This window comes from Lissotriton vulgaris, chromosome 9 (assembly GCF_964263255.1).
Source record: "Lissotriton vulgaris chromosome 9, aLisVul1.2, whole genome shotgun sequence".
NCBI lineage: Eukaryota > Metazoa > Chordata > Amphibia > Caudata > Salamandridae > Lissotriton > Lissotriton vulgaris.
This window is the reverse complement of record NC_141697.1, coordinates 633316841-633337551: the sequence shown is the minus strand read 5'-3', so window position 1 is coordinate 633337551 and position 20711 is coordinate 633316841. Positions and strand designations below refer to the sequence as shown.

The following is a 20711-nucleotide window of genomic DNA, read 5'->3' as shown; positions in this document are numbered from 1 at the left end:
TCGTGATAACTCCTGTTGGGGTTATCTGTTGCTGAAGACTGTTTTTAAGTAACTGACCTATTTTTAACTATTTCTACCATCTTGAGGAATTCTTATTGAGTACAGTGGGTGGATTTTTGTTGTTTGTGGTCTTGTGATACATCTATATAAAGAATACTTATTTTTATTTAAAAGACCTGTGTGGTGTCTATCTGTAGTCTTTTCACTGTATTATTGTATGTGTTCACAAATGCTTTAACACGCTGCCTCTGAGATAAGCCTGTCTGCTTGTGCCAAACTACCAAGGGGGTGAGCAGGGGTTATCCAGTAGTATAATCCACTTTCCCAGACTTAGAAGCAAGGGTCTTTATTTTGTCAAAAGTGTATACAATTGCCAACTAGAGACCCCCAGTTCTAATAATAATGATAATACCAACATTGATACAGTGCAAAAAGCTACCTCAAACAGAGGTGTCCCGGCACTCTAGCAGTAGGCGGCACGCAGAGGTAACCAGTGGAAAGCTGAGCCCACGATCATTATCCTAGGCTAAAGAGCCAAGTTTTTACAGCCTTCCTGAATAGTGGCTCTGATTCAATTTGGCAAATATTGTTTGGCAAAGAGTTCCATAGCTTAGTCGTCCCTACAGTGAAAGATCTGCGACCCAGCCTAACTTTAGTAAATCACGGGGTACATAGCAGACTTTGAGAATTGGACCTCAATGAACGGTTCTGCTTATAACAACATAACCGTTGTTTCAGGTAGCTAGGACATTTACCCTGAATTGTTCGGAAAGCCAAGGTCAAAGACTTAAACTCAATCCTTCTTGCTACCGGTAGCCATTGGAGGCTCTTTAATATGCGGAGAGATATGATGATGAAATGGTACATGTCTAATCAGTCTCGCAGCCGCATTCTGTATCATCTTCAGTGTTCTAACTAGGTACACAGGCAGGCCCACGTAGAGGCCGTTTGCATAGTCCAGCCCAGATGTCACAGTGGCATGGACTACAACTCTGCGGCAATCCTCTGGCAGCAAGTGCAAGAATTTTTGCAGATTTCTCAATTTGCTGAAACAGGAGGCTGTCACCTGCTAAATTTGAGCTGAGAAGGAGAGGTCTGCTTCCCACTTTACTCCCAGACTTTTTGCTGTGGCGGTTGGGGTGGAAGGCAAACCCATTTCAGCCGGCCACCACAAATCTGCTGCAGGTGGCAAGTCCTTGCCGAAGAACAACACTTCCGTTTTCTCTGCATTTAGTTTGAGTTTATTGTTGTTCATCCATTGGTCAATGTCTTTCAGACAACCCTTAAAACTCTTGAAGGAGTCCTCCGACTGCTCTTTAAAGGCGAACACCAGCTGGGTAACGTCGGCATATGATATCGCCTTCACGCCCCAATTGGCTAGAAGTGAGAACAGAGGGCCAGATATATATTAAAAAGAAGCGGGCTCAGCACCGACCCCTGAGGTACTCAACATCATAAATGTTTAGGTTCCGACTGATGGGGTTGCAGGGCAACCTTCTGTGTGCGATTTATAAGAAATGACTTCAACCAGGTAAGTTCCACTCCCTCGATAACGGCGTCCTAGATTAGGTCCTGGATTAGGCGCACCAGAATTAGGTGGTCCACCGTGTTGAAGGCTGTGGATAAATCCAGGAGCACCAGCAACTCTGATGCTCCTGAATCCACCGACATTCTGTGGTATGTATACAATACCATTCTAGTAAATTGTGCTTCAAAAATTCAACCAGGCTTGATTCTGTGAACCACATTCTGATTCTAAATGTGGAATCTCTAAACATATACATATTTTTTACGTGCGCAAGAAAGCACTTGGTGGTTATACAGAAGTTGACTTTTGCATTGTTTGCTGGTTACTACACCACCCTCAGGACAGAAGGTGGCTTTGTGTCCTTGCCTCGTCTGCTTGCGGATGCCCAGGATTTGTGAAGACTCAAAGGCTTTGAAAGGCCAGGCTGTAAAGATTACACATTGGCAAACCCTGGTTGGCTAAAGCTGCATTTGGATCCTGCCACATTACTCATAAAGTCAGGACTGGTCCCTATCTTGATGATGGTTGGTCGAATGAAGCACACGCAGGAGCTGCTGCCTCTACCAAGACCCAAAGCACTGGCTGCCTTTGCACTTCACTTGGGTAACCTGGAGACAGAGAGACATGGACCTGAGAGCCAGGTCCAGTGGATGCCCCAAAGAGCTCGTTCTGCGAGAGGAAGACACAGCGGCCACATGAGTCGGCTGCAGCCCTAAAATCCTGCTCTCCAGTAGTCTGACACTGTACTTCAATGCCGTACTGTGCTATACTCCAAGAACCATCAGCTGTAGAGCACCAGCACTATCCAGAGATTGAATATCAATGTTGAGCTCTTTTGTTCTCCCCTAACTTTCGGCTGTAGGACTCCTGCACTATATGGAGACTGGACTTCAACATCAGATTCTGCTGTACTCAAAGAACCCTCTATCCCAGCCCTTGGGGGACCGTGAGTCCCGTAGCGGAATCGGCGCTGCCTGGTGAAGCAAGAGATGAGGCGGCTGGCCGGAGCGATGGGGGCCGTGCACTGAGAGGACACGGTGTGAGGCGGAGCCAGAGGCAGGCGCGGACCGAGGTCTGGTGGCCCCTTGAGGCCCCGAGCCAGAAACAGGCCTGCTGCAGCTTTCGCCTCGGTGCCCTTGGAATAGCAGCTGGCGGACCCCACACAAGCGGCGAGGAGAGAACAGGTACAAAAATTGTTTGTTGCGGTTGAGTGGTTTTAAGTACAGCAGAGTTGGACATTGAAGTACACTCTCGATATAGTGTGGGTGTCCGAACTGGGGGCGATCCCACAGAGGCGCTGAACCAGGAGGCCGACCCCATCCCTGGTGGTGCAGGAGGCAGGTGTAGAGCTCGGTGGCCCGGGTGTGGCGCCCGCCGGCACCTGAGCAGTGGGGAGAGAGCTGCGAGCTGTCCGCCCGCCTAGGAGTAGACGGAGCTGATCTCAAACTGGAGGTGAGGAGAGAGGGGCCTACGCTGGAGGCCAGAACAGCTCGCACCACAAGAGACTGCCACACGGGAATGGGCTGCCCCTGGGAGTGAAACTGATATAGCCTAAGAAGAGAGGCTGCAGGGGGACGCAGGAGGCGGCTGGTGGTGTCTGCCCAGGAACAGTAGACCTACGGGGCTCAAGTAACACCGCCCTAGACAGATCCCCGGACTGGTTGGCGCCGCGCGGGCTGGATGCCCGTGATTCAAGGCAGCCGGGCAGCCCCACTGGATTGAGTTTTGCGCCCTCAGGCTGCGCCTTGAGCGCCGAGCGCCATTTTGGAGGAGCTGAGAGAGCCATTCTGGTCCCCTGCGCCTGGAGTGTGTTCAACATCCTGCGGGGAGAAGACGGCAGGCGACTGGGGCCCTGTGGAGTGTGTGACTTTTGCTGGATGTGTCGCTGGGGCCCCTGCTGTTGGGATCACTGAGGTGCAGCAATTGGGAACACCTGTGTTCGGTGACAGCTGTGCAGGAGCCAACTGGGACTACGCAAGCACGCCATTCTTGTGGGCTGTGGTGAGTGTCCGGCCATTACTGAAAGTGAATGTGGGGCTGACGCCGGCTGGCGGGGGCTGAGATTTGGCAGACACATATGCCACGCCTGGATAGAAGCTGCCCCACGAGAGGACAGTGATGTTGGCGCGAGCTGCAGTGCTGGGTGCTGACCAAAGTTGATTGGGTGGCCGCTTTTACTATACTCAGGCCGTGACTGTGGTAACAAGACTGTGCGCCTGCAGCCAGGTACAGCGAGTCCTGGATGCCATTTTGTTGTCGCTATTGGCACCACTTTTGCTGCTGTTGGTGTCAGCTTGCCTGGTGTTGTTCCTGGGACGGCTGCCATTGAACTGAGCCCAGCGCCGTGCCTGGGAACGGCATTGGGAATTCAGGTCTGGGTAAAGCATGCTGGATTTCGCTGCAGTGGCGCTGTGCCCTATGCTACTGGGAGTTATAGAGGAGACATAAAGGTAATCAATCGCCGCTGGACTACTGGAGCGAGGGAACGCATCCCCGCTGGAGTGTGTGGTGCTGGTTGGTCTGCTACCGGAGACACCAGGGGGTGAGTGCGGACTGTTAGGCGCTGGGGCCTCCACTGCGTTGGCATTTGGACTGGATTGGTGTCTCCCCGGTGGCGACTGCCGGCGCTGGGCTGGAAGAGGTGCCCTCCTCGTGGTAACCTGGATTGGGGCCGGGCGCTGGAGGTCGGGCGGCTGTCAGCAGGTGTGGATGCCGTCTGCGCAGCAGCTCACGATGGGCAGGCTAAGGGATAAACCCTGCAGAACCAGCAGGTCGCAGAGGGACCGGGTCAACCGCATGGCTCACAAGGCGACAATCTGGGTCCGGCAGCGGCCCTTGCGGCCAAAATGGATTCTGTACTGGCGGCAGTGGAGCGCATTGGCAACACCCTGGAGCTGACGAAGACATCACTTGAGACCCAAATCGATAAGGTAATGTCAGATTTCACATTACTTCACGCCGACCACCGCAAATTGGTGGACACAGTCACTGTGCAGCGCCAGTGGTTCCAGGAGTTGCAGCCGGTGGTGCATCAACACACCTCGGCGCTTCAGGGCATTCTTGACCGGGTGCATGTGCTGGAGGATCGTGTGGAAGATGCAGAAGGGCGCTCCCAGCGCAACAATGTTCGAGTGGTTGGGCTTCCAGAAGGCGAAGAAGGGAAGGACCCGGAGCGGTATACCGAGTCTTGGCTGAGAGACCTCCAGCCCTCGGAGGTGTTGTCCCCAAACTTTGCTGTGGAAAGAGCGCACAGGGTGCCGGCGCAGAAGCCTCGACCTGGAGCCCGACTTCGGCCATTCCTCTTCAAGCTGCTCAATTACCGTGATTGGGATATGGTGCTGCGCGAAACAAGGAAGATGGACACCCTAACGGTGGGAAACAGCTGTGTGATGTTCTTCCCTGAATACACGGCAACAGTGCAGAGGCGGAGGAGCACATACCTGGCGGTGAAGAAGAAGTTGCGGGACCTGGGACTGTCGCATTCCTCGCTGTTCCCCTCTCGGCTCAGTGATCACCAAAGATGGGGCCCGCTTCTTCGACGCGCTGTCGGATGTATGGGACTGGCTGGAGGAAACGGGGCAATGGAAGGGCGCACGGCCAGAGACTGCGGAGGGGGGCGGTGAATGGCAGGTGCAAAGATCGAGAAAACGCAGGAAACGAGGAGCCCGTCGTGGCCAGGGCATCGGCCCAGCAGAGCGCAGTCCGGAGGAAAAGCGGCTTGAGCTGCAGGAAGCTCTCGAAGCGGTTGTGAATATGGGAGCACTACACGGCGCGGACCGACAGAACTTGCAGGCACGCAGTGAGCCAGATATGAGCAGCCCATCATCCCCTTCAACTGTACTCTCTGACGACGTAGCCATGCCTGTGGTGACACCACAGACAGCTGACCTTCTTATGTGATGTGATTTGGGGTGAAAGTGAAAGACAGGGTCTTGCTGTTAGCTCGAGAGTTACTAGTGATGCTTCATTGCATTATACATGTGCTGGGCGCAAGGAAGAGATATTATTAAGTTATGCTTGCTTTCCCTTATGTATTTCTGTAAGGCTATGTAATCCTGACGGGCTGTGGGGCGGAGGGTATAGCTCCGGGGCTGAGTCTACCAGGCGCTGACTTTAATTATTTGAAGATCTCCCCTGCGGGTGCCACGTGCCGCCCAGGTGCGGTTGTGGGTATCGGGCGTTCGGTGGCACCCTCCGCAATCCCAGGCGATAGGTGTTAGGGGTACAGAGTAATGGGATTGTTGGCAGCACACGCACCCAATCAGCAAACACGCTGAGTCAAGCCCACTAAGGTGAGGTGGATTTTGTTACTGTTTGGACGTATGCCCTACCGGGGAAGCGCCCTTCTTGTTATATTGTTTGTGACCGTTCACATGATTCCAATGCAGTACACTGGTCTTTCTTCCCACACAGGCATTCCAAGACCCCTCGTGAGGCGTTCTCCTGGCCCGAAGCGAGTGCGAACAGATCTGTCACATGACACAAACTAACATAATGTCCTGGAACATTCGCGGCATGCACACCACCGCTCGTCGTTATTCAGTGTTTTCCTACCTACAACGTCATGGGGTGGGGATAGCCCTTCTCCAGGAGACACATATGACCTTGGTCGAGATAGAAAAGTTACGCAGGCGTTGGAGGGGCCAGATATTTGGTACAACTTTCTCTGCACACGCTCGTGGTACGCCGATCTGGATAAGGGCGGGTGACCCATTTACCTGTACAGACGTGTTGGTGGATCCTGCGGGCAGGTACACGTTGGTGCGGGGGCGACTGAATGGCCAGGAAATCCTGTTGGGCTCCCTCTATGCCCCGAAAACAGAGCAGCCTTCCTACTTAGAGGGTTTGAATCACATCTTTCACCCATACGCTGGACTGCCCTAGCTGCTTTGGGGGGATTTCAATATGATACTGGACACGCACTTAGACAGGTCCTTCCCTCCCTTTCGAACTGCGACAGTGACAACTACCGCGCAAGCGTTTAGGGATTGGCTCACACATTGGGGGGTATGTGACCTCTGGCGCGTGCAGCACCCCACAGACAGAATCTACTCCTATTCCCCGGTCCATGACCTGCACGCCTGCCTGGATAGAATAATAGGCACCCAATCACTGCTCCCGATCCTCGTCAAAACAGAATACCTAGGAAGAACGCACTCCGATCACAACCCCCTGTGGTTCAGGGTCAGCTGGAAGGCAGTATCCACGTGAGGGCTGCAGCCTGCCGCGCTTGAAGACCGCGAGTTCCGATCCTCGCTAGGCATAGCTATCTTAACTTACTTTCAGATCAATGGCGGGACGGCGAGCAACACACTGGTAAAGTGGGAGGCACATAAAGCAGCTATTCGCGGGCACTGAATGGGGGCCACATGGAACATACGGAAAAAGTTATCAGCTACCCTGACGGACTTGGAGTTAGAGCTCCTCCGATACGAAAGGGAGGGTGAGAGATCAGGGGAGCACTCGCGCGCGCTCGGTGAACTTCGCACAAAGCACGCGTCGCTGTCATAATTACACGGCACATACGGCCAGGACAAGGCGGACAGAGCTGGCCGGTTTTTGGCCTGGTTGGTGCAAAGCGAAGGGCGTCAAAACTCTATAGGTGGCTGCGCACTGAGGGGGGGAGATGGTATACACTCAGAAAGTAATCCACCGTGCTCTGACCGAACATTATAAGCAATTATACCGGTCTCGAGGCACAGGCCCCTGGTATGTCCTGGATGCTCTTGTCTTACCCGAGGCATCTGAGGGCCATAGGGGCGAGCTCAACGCTCCATTTACACTGGAAGAAGTGGGAGATGCAATAGGGGACATGGCGACTGGCAAAACCCCTGGGCCGGATGGCCTGCCCGTGGAATATTATAAGGCAAACAGGGACATCTTGGCACCCCTACTCCTTCGGCTGTTTAACGAAGCCATAGACGAAGGCTCGTTCCCCCCGACCATGCGGGAAGCATTTCTAGTCTCCTTACCTAAGCCGGGCAGGGACCACACTGCTTTAGGCTAGTATAGACCGCTAGCAATGCTCAATGCAGACTAACATTTTCGCGAAAATTCTTGCAGAGCGGCTCGTGGCAGTGGTCCCCCACCTTGTGCACCCCGATCAGAACAGGTTTGTGCCGGAGAGATCTACATCTTTGAACCTCCGGAGGTTGTTTAGGGTGGAGACTGAGGCTACAAGTGAATGGCCCAGGGAGGGGTGCCTGATAATAGACGTGGAAAAGGCCTTTGACTGCCTGGAATGGAGGTACCTAGCTGAGGTGCTCTCGGGCTACGATCTGGGTGAGGGTTTCCTGCAGGCGGTCCAGCTCCTCTACACGAACCCTGAGGTTCGGGTGAGACTGATCCCATATATCTCGGAGTCGGTGGCGGTGGGCCGGGGCACCCGTCAGGGGTGTCCTCTGTCCCCGCTGCTGTTCGCACTGGCGGTGGAGCCGTTGGCGGCGACACTGCGGCAGACGCTGGGAGCGGGGATCCCAATGGGAGACGAGAGTCACCAGGTCTCGCTCTATGCAGACAACCTGCTCGTGTTCGTTAAAGATGTGACGTGCGTGCCGGGGAGGCTGGCCGGGCTTAGAGTAAACGCGGGCAAGTCCTGTCTTTATGCCTTCAGTGCAGAGGTAGAAGACCCGGGGTACTGTCTTGGAGACACGAGGGTCCAATGGAAGGCTGACACCTTCAGGTATCTTGGGATATAGGTCTATAGGCAGTCAGCTAACCTTTTCGACGACATCCTGGGTAGAGCAGTGGCAGCGCTTCCATCACAGATGCGTTTCTGGACTACCCTTCCGCTGACCACGACGGGTAGGGTGGCCCTGGCTAAAATGGTTTTGCTCCCCAGACTCCTGTATTATTTTGTCAACTTGCCTCTTTATGTGCCACCCTCCTTCTTTTCGTTGCTCAATGTGATGCTACGGGACTTCATTTGGGGCACGTCCCGGCACCGGCTGGCGCTTGCGAAGTTGTTCCTACCAATGGATAGTGGCGGGTTGGCTGCTCCCTGTTTTGAGCATTATTACTTAGCGGTGCAACTCCAGTGGATTGCCTACTGGCTGGCAAACAGAGGCAGGGAAAACACCGCCACAATGGAGCCGCCGTACCCGTTAGAGCGAATCACTAAGCTTTTCCACCCACTGGCGGCACCTGTGAGGCCCACTCCGGTGCTGCTGGCGGTGGCATACAAGTGCTTTCGCAGAGCCCTCTTTCTTACCCAAAGAGTACTCACATATGCGCATGCGGTGCCTCTGGAGGCTTTTCTGGGAGGCGACGGAGTTCTTGCGCGACCCATGTTGGACCACTTGAAAGAGGCGGATGTACAGACATTGGGAGACCTCTATCGAGACGGGGAGATGGTGCCGTATGAGACGCTGGTCTCGGGGGACGGACTCCCTCCCGGGGGTTCCTACTACACAGATCCATAGTGGCAAAGATGACAGCCAAATTGGGAGACATGACCTCGGAGCCCGCACAACATTTAACCATACAATATCTACATGTCATGGGAAGGGGAAGGCACCTGGTACGGTGGTTTGCGGGATCGTTAAGGGTGCAAAAGGGACTAGCTTGACCCCACTCAGGGACAAATGGGAGCGGAGCAGGATATGGGCAGGCCAATGTCTGACAAGGAATGGGACAGAAAACTCAAAAGCCCGGTGCGCATCCCCAGAAATCTGCGTTTCCGCAAATACAACTTTATGTTGTTCACAGAGCCTACCTTACGCCAGCGCTTATATTTCCACTGCGCGGAGGCATCCTGCCCTAGATGCGGAGAACTAGATGCAGGGATCCTCCAAATCCTATGGAGCTGTCCCAGGTTGGGCTCCTACTGGGGTGTGATCGGTGAGCTGTTACGCAGATGCACTGGGCGTACTATACCCCTGGAGTGGCCGGAATGCATATTGCATCAATTTAAAAGACCACCTAAAGATAAGGCGCCCTCTCGCTTCTTAGACCTGGGATTAGTGGTGGCTACGCGTCTCATTACGAGGTGCTGGAAGGCGAGCGACCCACCAAGTGTCCAGGCATGGACCTTCTCCCTTCAGGCATGGGCCAGGGCGGAGTGGACGGCCATACGTAGGGAGGAAACAGTGGGACTCCGGAAGGAACCAATGGCGGAGCGCTGGGAGTGCATGCTTGGCGCTTTGCAGCAAGATGGGGGGCTAGGGGCGCAGGAGAGGCGGAGGACTTAGTGGTGCCCTTGAGGGGATGGGGGGGTGTAGGCTGGGATGATCTCCAGTTCGACACTTCACTTAGATACTGAACATGATTACTGGGGGCGCATGGGCTTCAGGTGTGTAATTTAGCTAGGACTAGGGAATGGGCAAGTGCGGGGAGGGCTGCCCAGGAGGGGGAGAGGAAGGAGAGACCAATAGATGCTGCAATTGTACTTTGTTTTCTTTCAATGTTTGGTTCCAATTGTTATATAAAAGTCTATCTTGCGCACAAAATTGGTTCTGGGAAGATTAATCCCCCAACTATGCTATTACACGGGGACTTAGCGTGTGGACAGTCATGGACTCATTCTAGGGCAGGCGCCCTGAAAGCATGTGTTTAGCCAGTACTGGGTGGGTATTTCCCCTTCTGATACCACTTATTCCCCTTCTGATACCACTTATGGTTGGTGTACCCCATTAGTACAAACTGCTAGGCCCATCAAAGCGTGCCTGGCATACACAATTACTGTGCTGCAACTGCGAAAATGTCCAATGCAATGTGATATTCATTCTTGTAATGTTTCCAAAAAACTGCTAATAAAACATTTGACAAAAAAAAAATCGAATGTTTCCAATCAAAAGAGGTTTGTATTCTTTTTTTTTTAAATGTGTGTTAAAATATTTTATATTATTTGAGAAAAAGGGTATACAATTGAATTATAATGTGATACAATCAAGAATGAAGAGGTATATAGGGCACATGACAACATACTGAATACCATATGACAGTAGTCGCATTTGGATGTCAGAAAAAAGATTAGGCATAATAATGCAAAATATATGGTTCGACCCGGTCATATGATTACTGCAGAGTACAATGTGAAGGCCCAAAGGGTATTGTGACATTTGTAGCCTTAAATCAATTGTGAGGTACAGTACCACAATGTGCGCCAAAGTATGTATACTCTGTTAGCTAAGATATACCGGGGAGGAAAAAGAAAGGAGTGGGGGAGGAGGAGGGTAGGAGAGGGAGGGAGGGGGGGTTGTGGTGTGTTGGGATATCTGCTTCATCTACATAATATCAAAACCTAAGGGAGAGACCCAAAAGGATGTTGAGGCGCCAGACCCTGAGAGCTTAGTTCCATGTAACAATTTAAGGAGCACCATACAGTGCTAGCAATTGGAGGTGCATATTGCTTTACCAAGAGGAGTGTATGTGCTCCTCGAAGATATGCCACCCAAGCTTACCAGGTGTGGCATTGATAGGTGTAGAAAAGATTTCCATTATGTAAGTCTAACTTTGACTGCAGTTGTTAAGAGTAAGTCCAGCAGCGCCAAACCAATAGTATCAAGGGGCAGAGGTGATGGTGCAGCCCAGGGGCCCAGAATAATCAAGGGAAACAAGATGTTGATTGGTATATTAAAGATTATTGACAAATGCCTCTGTATAGGAACCTAATATGAGTCTAACAATTCGCACTTCAAGAACGTGTTGGTAATCTCCAGGATCTAAATTGCAATTCCAACAGGTGAAATTATCTCATAGATTTAGTTTGTGTAGGTGAGCGGGGGTCCAATGTAAGAGATTCATTCTGAAGAATTTCGATTGAGTGAGAGATGGAGCAATTTTATTACACAAAGAGAATTTTCGGATCAAATGCCAAGTTATCGGGAGAGATGTGTTGGAAGACCTCCTTGTCGAAATATTTTGACCACTTGAAACAGGTAATTGAGTGCTGCGAGGAATGAGGATCAGACAGCAATTTGTAGATTTTGGATGCTATAAGTCCTGAACGTTGCAAGAGGGAAAGGTGCGTGACTAAGACAGAGTGTATAGGGAGATCTAATTTAGATAATCTTTAATTTTTAAAACGTATAGAAGTCCATGTCATTGAGATTGTATTTTCTAGATGGGGCTGAAAAAGGGTGTGGATCATGATTAGTATCGTAAAGTTCTCTAACTAGTCTGATACCTTTGGAGGCCCACTGAGATGCAGTGCTAGGGTCGATATCAGTGATGAGTTTCGGATTGAGCCATAATGATGCCCATCTGGTCTTATGGATAAGTTTGACAAGTTGTCTGTCAAGGATTTCCAACGCACTGGCCGCATCAGAGAGAATACACTGTGTAAAACAGTGAATTTAGAAATTGTGATAAAGGAGGATGTGTTAAACAGGGATGTGTTAAACGGGGAGCACAGTTCACGTTTAATATACACCCGTGGTGGAGTGTTATGAGAATCTGGTACAAACCATGTCGCCCCTTGGGTTGCTATGAAGGCTGATTGGTATAGGTTTCAGTTCGGGAGACTAAAGCCCCCTAATGTGGGTGGCTTCCTGAGAGATTTGTAGGAAATCCTTGCCCTCCCTCTTGTAGCTCAATAGAAATCTAGAGGGGAGTTTGTCAAGCTCTTGGGAGAAAGAGGGGGAAAGTTTTAAGGGGAGCATGAATGACAGAAAATGTACCATTGGGGTAATCATCATAACCCAACCAGGAGTTATATTTGAGTGACCAGGCCCTTAGAAGATCCCAAACTTTGGTGATAGTGCAAGACTCATTAAAAAGTACACTATCCGTGAGGTCCCTGCAAAACCAGATCCCCAGATATGTGATGCAAGAGGGTTGTCACTTAAGGCCTGAGTCACCCAGATGGGAAGGGAAGCAAAGTGGATTTAAGGGGAACACCTCTGTTTTGTCTTACTTGAGGGTGTAGCCAGAGACTTTTGAAAACTCACGGATAATGTTTACTATAGAAGGGATTGCTGATTCAACGTGTTCGAAAAAAATGATGCAGCCATTTTAAACTTGAGTGCTTCGAAGTGGAGGCCTTTGATTCCCGAGTCTGCATTACAAACTCTGTAATGGGTCAATGGATAGAAGAAAAAGTAAGGGTGAGAAAGGGCATCCTTGTCTTGTTGGTTGGTGGAGGTCAAAATAAGGGGAGATCGTGCCATTAATTCTAATTTTAGGTTTGGGGTTGGCATAAAGCGCAAGGACCATGTTGATGAAAGAGTTCCTGAGGTTATGCAACAGCGTGTAAAAAAGGTTAGGACAACTTGTCAAATGCCTACCCCACGTCAAGAGCAATTGCCGTAGTTGACCTCTAAGAAAGTCGAGCTTTCTGTAGAATCTGGCAGAAAGTGCTAATGTTATCCCTTGTAAGCCTACCCTTTACAAAGCCTATCTGTGAATTATGGCTACCTTTGGGAATGTGACTTTCCAATCTATTTGATAGGATTTTCACGAGGATTTTTGCCTCCATTTTCAATAAAGAGATGGGGCAGAAGATTTTTGCCTTCATATTCAATAGAGAAGGGGCGGACGTTTTTTGGGTCCGAATGATCCTCCCCCTCCTTGGGAATAAGCACTATGGTAGCCTCAGCGGCCGTTCCTGAACCTTGCCCAAAAAAGCATAACAATCAAAAGGAAAATGCTACTTACCAGTATGCATCTGTTCTTGGCATATAGAGCTGCAGAGTTGCACACTATGCATAGATCGCCACCTAGTGTTGGGCCCGCATGTTTGCAGTTTGTTGTTGTCCTGAAAAGTTCTTTGGAAGTCACGAGTTAAGTGACTCCTCCTTTAAACCACATTGCGCATGGGCATCGGCTCCATCCCCAGATAGTTTTTTGCCATTAGGGAAATGATGGAGCTTTGCAAGTACAGGAAGAATGTCCATGTAATTTGTATCTAATTAAGATAATACTGGAACAGAAAAGGGTAGCCGGGGAGGCGGGTGGGCATGTGCAAACCTGCGGCTCTACATGCCAAGAACAGATGCATACTGGTAAGTAGCATTTTCCGTTCAAGGCATAGGAGCTGCAGATTGCACACTATGCATAGTTTGTGTAGCAGTACCCACTCTTAGCGGCGACAACCCCTATCGGTTGCAGTAGTTTGGAATAATGTTTTGAGAACAGCCTGGCCCACATTAGCTTGTTGTTTTGTTTGCACATCTACACAATAGTGTTTTGTGAATGTGTGTGGTGTAGATCATGTATCTGCTCTGCAGATGTCATCTAGGGAATGTTCCCTAAAAATGCCATTGAAGACCCTTTCTTTCTGATAGAGTGGGCTTTAGGTGGAATAGATAGCGTACGATTAGCTTTGTGGTAACAAATCTGTATGCATTTGACAATCCATCTAGCTATCCCAGATTTTGAAATGGGATTACCCTTGTGTGGTGGTAAGAAAGACACAAAAGTTGTTTTGTCTTACAAAAGGGTTGTGTCCTTTCTATGTAGTATAGCAACGCTCTTTTGACATCTAATGTGTGAAGAGCTCTTTCTGCTACTGATTGTGGTTGCGAGAAGAAAACGGGCACTTCCACAGATTGATTGAGATGGAATGGAGAAATGACTTTAGGCAGGAATTTCGGATTAGTACGCAGAACAACCTTATTTTGATGCATTTGCAAAAAGGGTTCTTGAATTGTTAGTGCTTGTAGTTCACTAACTCTGCGCAGAGAAGTAATAGCTACAAGGAACGCAACTTTCCATGTTAAAAATAGTAATTCACATCTGTGTAGGGATTCGAAGGGAGGCCCCATTAGCCGTGTGAGAACAACGTTTAAATTCCATACAGGTAAAGGTGGTACTCTGGGAGGAATTATTCTTTTAAGGCATTCCATAAAGGCTTTAATGGCAGGCACTCTGAACAGAGATAAATGTTGTCTGTTTTGACGATAAGCTGCTATTGCAGCAAGATGTAGTCTGATAGACATATAGGCTAAGTTACATCTTTGAAGATGCAGTAAGTAACCTATGATGTGTTGAATGGCCACATTTAAGGGATTGATATTCTTGTTATAACAATATATTACAAATCGTTTCCACTTGGCTGCATAACATGCCCTAGTGGTAGGACGTCTAGCTTCTTTAATGGCATTCATGCAGTCTGGAGGAAGGTATAGATACCCAAATTCTAGGACTTCAGGAGCCAGATCGCAAGGTTGAGCTGAGCTGGGTCCGGGTGTCTGATCCCTCCATGGTTCTGTGTTAAGAGGTATGGAGACAGGTGCAATTTTTGGTGTGGTACTACAGACAGTTGTAGCAGTATGGTGTCCACAGTTGTCTGGCCCACGTTGGAGCAACTAGGATGAGGGTCAGAGAATGCTGCTGTAGTTTGCGTACTACTAGTGGCATGAGTGGTAGAGGTGAAAAAGCGTACGCAAATCTGTTTGACCAATTCATCCATATCGCATTGCCTTTGGACAGTGGGTGTGGATATCTGGCGGCGATGCTTGGGCATTTTGCGTTTTCGTGGGTGGCAAATAGGTCTATCTGAGGTTGTCCCCACATCTGAAAGAATGGCTGAAGAACTTGTATATGAAGTTCCCACTCATGGGTCTGTTTTGTTTGACGATTTAACAGATCCGCTATAGTATTTTGTACTCCTGGGACATGTTGGGCTAGCAGGAATATGTTCCGAGGTATAGCCCACTTCCATATATCCTGTGCTAGTTGAGATAGTTGCAAGGAGTGCGTGCATCCTTGCTTCTGTATGTAATACATTGCTGTCATGTTGTCTGTGCGGACTAACACAGCGTTGTTTGCTACTTGCTTCTGGAAAGCTTTTAGTGCTAGGAATACTGCTAATAACTCCAGATGATTGATATGGAGTAAGGTGGGCTCCCCAGCCGGAGAGCGATGCGTCCGCAGTTAGGATTATCAGGGGGACTGGCTCTAGCAACGGTTTTCCCTTGGAAAGGTTTTTGGTGTTCCACCACTGCAGAGAGTGATGAGTTCGATCGTCTACTAACACTAGGTCTGTTAATTGACCTTGAGCCTGGTTCCATTGACGTGATAAGCACTCTTGTAGCGGACGCATTTGAAGTCTTGCATGGGGTACTATGAAGATGCAAGAGGCCATCATCCCTATGAGTTGCATGAACACTCGTGCTGGGAGGGAATGTTGTAGCTGAAACTTTGTTAGGAGAGTTTGCATGCTGGCTATCCTTGCTGGAGTGGGATAAGCTAGAGCTGTTGAGGTGTTTATTGTGGCACCCAGGTACTGTTGTACTTTGGATGGCTGTAGATGAGACTTGGTGTGGTTTATTGTGAACCCCAAATTGTGGAGCAGCTGGATGGTTGGCATGAGTGTGTTTTCCGCATTGACTGTGTGAGCTGGCTTGTATGAGCCAGTCGTAGAGGTACGGGAAGACATAGATGTGCTGTCTTCGTAGATGTGCTGCCACCACTGCCAAGCACTTGGTGAACACCCTTGGTACTGTTGTGACTCCGAATGGGAGTACTTTGAATTGATAGTGCTGCCCGTCTATTACAAATCTGAGATACTTCCTGGGAGCTTTGTAAATGGGAATGTGGAAGTTAGCGTCCTTGAGGTCTAGAGTAGCCAGGAAGTCGTCTTGTAACAAGAATGGAAGCACTTGCTGGTGTGTGACCATGTGCAAATGGTCTAATTGTATGTATAGGTTTAGCGGTCTGAGGTCTAAAAGAGGCCTTAGAGAGCCGTCCTTCTTTGGAATTAGAAAGTATAGAGAGTAAACCCCCTTATTTTGCTGGTGCAGAGGAACTAGTTCTATTGCACTTTTTTCAAGCAGAGATACTTCTTCTTGCTTTAACAGTGATAGATGTTCTTGTGACATTGGACGCTGTTTGGGTGGTATGTTTGGGGGGGTAGATGTTAGTTCTAGACAGTAACCTGACTGAATAATTTGTTGCACCCACCTGTCTGATGTGATGTTGATCCAGGCAGGCAGGAATTTTTGGAGTCTTCCCCCACAGTAGTGGAATGTTGGGGGGGAAGGGGAGGAAAGCCATTGGGTAGGGGTAAAGACAGAGCGGGAGGTGTTGTTTTTGCCTCTGCCTTTGTTGTTGTTACCCCTGTAATCCCCTCTTTGGTAGCCCTTAGTGAATGTGGATTGGCTAGGGGGTTTGTAGGAAGAGGAGGGACTTTCTGAGGAGTAGCCTCTTGTGTTGCCTCTGTATGATGGACGAAAAGAACGTCTGGGAGCTTGCTGCTGCAAGTCTCCCATAGATTTTGCTGTGTCAGTGTCTTTTTTAATTTTTTCTAAAGACACGTCAACATTTGGGCCAAATAAATGTGTCTCATCAAATGGCTGATTAGAGTGGAGTTTTTGTACCTCAGGTTTAAAACCTGAAATATGTAGCCAGGCATGTCTACGTAGTAAGGTGCTGGTATTGATTGCCCTTGAGGCAGTATCTGCGGCGTCCAGGGCACAAAGAATGGAGGTATTAGTAATATTTTTTACCTTCTTGTATAAGTTTGTTAGCTCTGTTTTTATATTTATCTGGTAGGTGCTGCATTATGGACTCTAGTTCATCATAATGTGCCCTGTCATATCTTGCCAGCCACGCTTGGGTGTTGGCAATGCGCCAGATGTTAGCTGCTTGTGCCGCGGTTCTTTTGCCGGAGGCGTCAAGGAGCTTAGATTCTTTGTCCAGTGGTGAGGCTTCACCTGTTGTTTGGGAATTAGCATGTTTACGTGCATTGAACACCACTAAAGAATCCAATTGTGCTGGGCCTTTACTATAAACTGGATCTGCAGGGGCAGCTTTTTATTTTTTCTCAATGCGAGGATTGATGACCCTAGCTCTGACGGGGTCTTTAAAAACCTCTGCTGCGTGCTTGATAACATCCTTGAGCATTGGTAAAATGGCAGTAGACCTTTGTGTGATGTCAAAAGTGTCTAATAGGAAGTCTTCCTCCACTGCATCGGTGTGAAAGTCCACCCCATGATATTGTGCAGCCCTTTGGACTAGTAGGTTAAAACCTATGGTGTCCTCTGGAGGGGAAGGCCTGGAAGGGTATACATCATCGTGTGGGACGTAAGGCACATCAGGGGTGTTGTAATCATCCCATGGATTAGGTGACTGAGGGGGACTATTAGTCTGTGCTGGGTAATGTGCACCCCCACCTTCATAATCCGAATCTGTGTGTACATCATCGTCTGGATTAGGAGATGGTGTAGGTGAATGATGTGGTGGAGGTGGTGTAGGAGGAGGAACAGTATGGGGAGGTGGTGGAGAAGGGATCCTTAATGGAGAGGTTGCAATGTCTCTCTTTGCAGGGGAAGGATGTGCTGTTGCCTCAAGTGGTCTCTTCTTGGAGCTGAGAGTCAATTGTCCAGTTTTAGGATCCTTTACAAGAGTTTTTTGCTGTGGATCCGGTGTAAAAAGTTCCTGTGAGCAGGGCAGATCCTTTGGCGTCGAAATTTTCGGCTCCGAAGGCTTTTTAGGCACCGAGTCGGTAGCTGGCTTAGGAGTGTGCCCTTTCGAAGTGTCTTTTAAGGGGACCTGTTTTTTCGGTTCCGAGGGTTTTTTCGGCACCGATGCGTGTGAATCTGGAGCTTTGGTTGATTTTTTTTACTCGGCTCCTAGTGCGGTTTCGGCATCGATGAACCGCTGCCAGTCTTCTGCGCAGTGTGCTTGGGTGTCGAAGCAACGGTCGACGTGGAAAAGGAAGATGGCTTTTTCTTCGGTGTCGGTACTGGATCGGCACCGGAAATAGGCTGGCTCGAGCTCGAGCCGGCTGAAGGCTTAATGGGCTTCTTTGCCGGGCCCGAAAGCAGGGCATTGGAAGCAGTCTCTCGGTGTGCACCCGAGCCCGAAGGTGAGAGTGTGACGGAAGCCTTTTTTGAGGGTGTCGAGGAAGGGGTGGGGTCGACGGTCTTACTTACGACCCGTTGAGCTGGAGTGACTTCCTCGACGTCGGAGTCTTCGGCATCTGAGGTTCCAATACTCTCCTCGGCGTGCTGGTGTTCTGGCACGTGGACGCCTCTTCGAAGAGGTCGTCGGGAATCGAAGCGGGCGAGCGAGCCATAGTTCTTCTAGCTCGTCGGTCCTGAAAGGTCTTCTTGGGAGTGGAAGGAGGCACACGCCGAATAGTCTTTGGCCTTGTGCTCCGGTGAAAGGCAAAGGTTGCACACCTCATGTAGGTAGGTGTGGGAAAACTTCGACCCACATTGAGGACACTTTTTGAATGGCGTCCTTTCCATGAGCCAGAAAGTGAGACCTAGGTAGGCCCGAAGGTCTTCGTCGACGACCGGAAATCGAAGACTTTGAAGTGGTAGAGAATTGCGTCGATGTGAAGCGCGATCAAAACAATACCGTCGAACTGGGTGAGGATTGCACGCCGAAGGAAATTCGGTTCCAAACCGGAGCGCAGGAAACACATCCGAGCCCGATGGCGGAAAAAAACAACCTGGGGATGGAGCCGATGCCCATGCGCAATGTGGTCCAAAGGAGGAGTCACCTAACTCGTGACTTCCAAAGAACTTTTCAGGACAACAACAAACTGCAAACATCCGGGCCCAACACTAGGTGGCAATCTATGCATAGTGTGCAATCTGCAGCTCATATGCCTCGAACATATTTTTAAGATTCTCGAGGATCAAGGAAGTGAAAGTCTTATAGAAGGTGATGGGGTAGCCATCGGTGCCAGGAGCTTTCCCTGACTGAGTAGCCTTAATTGCTTTAATAATCTCATCAGCTTCAATTGGTGTACCCAAATACGATTTTTCTTCTTCATACACTGTGGACATGGGGAGAAGATTGAGGAACTCTTGACAAGTCAATTTAAAACACGCCTTTTGTGGAGTATACAATTTTTCATAGAAGTCTCTGAAAACGTAGTGAATCTCCTTGTTGGGGAATTTTTTTGAACCCTCCTTGTCCGTAATGTGAGTAATTTGCGTGTTGTTGGTGTTGCTAAATTTGAACGTGGATGCTAAAAGTTTACCGGCTCCATTACATAACAATTGACAAAATGTTTGGCCGTGGACTTCAAGGTAAGCTATTTTACTGACTATAGAGTTCAATGAATACTTTAACTTTGTTATGTCTTGTAGGAGGGATTTGATATTAGAATGTCTGTATAATAAATTCTATTTTTAATTTTGTCACCCAGAAATTGGAGGTCTCTCTTAATTTCACCATTTTTTCAGACTTTTTTTGATTATTTGAATTCTCAGAATCAACCAAGTGTTAGTTTTCTCTGAAGAAACAGTTGATCTCGTTGTTGAGGTCCGTGATCTCAGCTTCGTTCTCTAGGATCTAGGACAACGAGGTAGCCCTCTGAAAGGACGTAGAAGTTGTCCAAAAGAAAAGATGCTAATAGTGTCATTACATGAAAAAGCAACTGACAAGAACACAATTCTACACTATAATAGTGTACACCGTAAGACTTTAAAAGACAACTTACCTTATGGCCAACTGCTACGCATTCGTAGAAATTGTTCCACAAAAAAAGACTGACCAATATGCAGGTAACTTTTGTGATCAGATGTCAGCCAGAGGTTATCCGCAGAAAATGTTAAAACACGCAAGGAAACGAGCGTGGTTTACACCACGGGAAACATTGTTAGAAAAAAAGATCAAACCACCATTGGAGAGATTGGTGTGTGTTTCAACATTTTGATCGGACACAACTAAATTTAAACAAATAGGGCTAAGAAATTGGCTTTTACTTGACAATTTGGAATGTCCATTTCCCAGGCCTTTATTCGCAATGAAAAAGAACAGGAGCATCTTTCAGAAAGAAGCCAAAAAAGACTTGCGTAGCCAATGGGGATTAAAACCAGTGGAAGGCCACCATGAGTGCGGCAATTGTGTTGCTTGTGATTCCACGTTAGAGGGATCTGAGTTCATACACCGAGAGGGTAAATGGAAGCACACGATGTTCACTGATTGTAAATCTAAGTACGTCGTGTATTCGATAGTATGCCCTTGTGCTAAATTGTACATAGGCAAAACAAGTCAACAGGTCAATCAGAGGATAACAACACAGGTCTAGGATTTAAAAAAAAGGTGATAACTGCCCCAATGGTAGAGCATTTTATGAAGGAGGCACATTCAGAACGGGATTTCAAACGGACTGTATTGACTGCATTAAATGTATCCAAAAATTGGCAGATGTGGAGTCTCTATTGCTGAAAAAAGAGGCATATCTGATTATGCGATTTAACAGTGTCCAGTCAGGATTGAACGAATTGTCAGAAGTCTCAAGGATCTGAGAAGTTGGGTATAAATAGCATAGCCTGGCATG

The 20711-nt window shown here is 48.9% G+C and overlaps 1 protein-coding gene across 1 annotated transcript in view; it reads right to left on the bottom strand.

Moving 5' to 3' along the window:
- Nucleotides 1-19972, bottom strand: part of LOC147692002 (putative palmitoyltransferase ZDHHC24) — a 276526-nt gene extending 256554 nt beyond the window's left edge. The window contains exon 1 of the mRNA XM_086936714.1: nt 19869-19972. The gene's annotated coding sequence lies outside the window, so the exon portion shown is untranslated. The remainder of the gene's footprint in view (nt 1-19868) is intronic.
- Nucleotides 19973-20711: the final 739 nt, after the last annotated feature.